Genomic DNA, 2,206 nt, shown 5'->3' with positions numbered 1-2,206 from the left:
GGGGAGTGGGTGTGGATGGAGATGTCTGAGGGAGGGGGAGTGGGTGTGTGGATGGAGATGTCTGAGGAGGGGGAGTGGGTGTGTGGATGGAGATGTCTGAGGGAGGGGGAGTGGGTGTGGATGGAGATGTCTGAGGAGGGGGAGTGGGTGTGTGGATGGAGATGTCTGAGGGAGGGGGAGTGGGTGTGGATGGAGATGTCTGAGGGAGGGGAGTGGGTGTGTGGATGGAGATGTCTGAGGGAGGGGGAGTGGGTGTGGATGGAGATGTCTGAGGGAGGGGGAGTGGGTGTGTGGATGGAGATGTCTGAGGGAGGGGGAGTGGGTGTGGATGGAGATGTCTGAGGGAGGGGGAGTGGGTGTGGATGGAGATGTCTGAGGGAGGGGGAGTGGGTGTGGATGGAGATGTCTGAGGGAGGGGGAGTGGGTGTGTGGATGGAGATGTCTGAGGGAGGGGGAGTGGGTGTGTGGATGGAGATGTCTGAGGGAGGGGGGAGTGGGTGTGGATGGAGATGTCTGAGGGAGGGGGAGTGGGTGGTGGATGGAGATGTCTGAGGGAGGGGGAGTGGGTGGGTGGATGGAGATGTCTGAGGGAGGGGGAGTGGGTGTGGATGGAGATGTCTGAGGGAGGGGAGTGGGTGTGTGGATGGAGATGTCTGAGGGAGGTGGGAGTGGGTGTGGATGGAGATGTCTGAGGGAGGGGGAGTGGGTGTGTGGATGGAGATGTCTGAGGGAGGGGGAGTGGGTGTGTGGATGGAGATGTCTGAGGGAGGGGGAGTGGGTGTGTGGATGGAGATGTCTGAGGGAGGGGGAGTGGGTGTGGATGGAGATGTCCGAGGGAGGGGGAGTGGGTGTGGATGGAGATGTCCGAGGAGGGGGAGTGGGTTGTGTGATGGAGATGTCCGAGGGAGGGGGAGTGGGTGTGGATGGAGATGTCTGAGGGAGGGGTGGGAGTGGGTGTGTGGATGGAGATGTCTGAGGGAGGGGGAGTGGGTGTGGATGGAGATGTCTGAGGGAGGGGGAGTGGGTGTGGATGGAGATGTCTGAGGGAGGGGGAGTGGGTGTGTGGATGGAGATGTCTGAGGGAGGGGGAGTGGGTGTGTGGATGGAGATGTCTGAGGAGGGGGAGTGGGTGTGTGGATGGAGATGTCTGAGGGAGGGGGAGTGGGTGTGGATGGAGATGTCTGAGGGAGGGGGAGTGGGTGTGTGGATGGAGATGTCTGAGGGAGGGGGAGTGGGTGTGGATGGAGATGTCTGAGGGAGGGGAGTGGGTGTGTGATGGAGATGTCTGAGGGAGGGGGAGTGGGTGTGTGGATGGAGATGTCTGAGGGAGGGGGAGTGGGTGTGTGGATGGAGATGTCTGAGGGAGGGGGAGTGGTGTGTGGATGGAGATGTCTGAGGGAGGGGGAGTGGGTGTGTGGATGGAGATGTCTGAGGGAGGGGGAGTGGGTGTGTGGATGGAGATGTCTGAGGGAGGGGGAGTGGGTGTGTGGATGGAGATGTCTGAGGGAGGGGGAGTGGGTGTGGATGGAGATGTCTGAGGGAGGGGGAGTGGGTGTGTGGATGGAGATGTCTGAGGGAGGGGGAGTGGGTGTGGATGGAGATGTCTGAGGGAGGGGGAGTGGGTTGTGTGGATGGAGATGTCTGAGGGAGGGGGAGTGGTGTGTGGATGGAGATGTCTGAGGAGGGGGAGTGGGTGTGTGGATGGAGATGTCTGAGGGAGGGGGAGTGGGTGTGTGGATGGAGATGTCTGAGGGAGGGGGAGTGGGTGTGGATGGAGATGTCTGAGGGAGGGGGAGTGGGTGTGTGATGGAGATGTCTGAGGGAGGGGGAGTGGGTGTGGATGGAGATGTCTGAGGGAGGGGGAGTGGGTGTGGATGGAGATGTCTGAGGGAGGGGGAGTGGGTGTGTGGATGGAGATGTCTGAGGGAGGGGGAGTGGGTGTGGATGGAGATGTCTGAGGGAGGGGGAGTGGGTGTGGATGGAGATGTCTGAGGGAGGGGGGAGTGGGTGTGTGATGGAGATGTCTGAGGGAGGGGAGTGGGTGTGTGGATGGAGATGTCTGAGGGAGGGGGAGTGGGTGTGGATGGAGATGTCTGAGGGAGGGGGAGTGGGTGTGGATGGAGATGTCTGAGGGAGGGGGAGTGGGTGTGGATGGAGATGTCTGAGGGAGGGGGAGTGGGTGTGGATGGAGATGTCTGAGGGAGGG

This window comes from Hemitrygon akajei, chromosome 25 (genome assembly GCF_048418815.1).
Source record: "Hemitrygon akajei chromosome 25, sHemAka1.3, whole genome shotgun sequence".
Lineage (NCBI taxonomy): Eukaryota > Metazoa > Chordata > Chondrichthyes > Myliobatiformes > Dasyatidae > Hemitrygon > Hemitrygon akajei.
The sequence above is the reverse complement of the archived record's forward strand: the minus strand, read 5'-3'. Positions refer to the sequence as shown.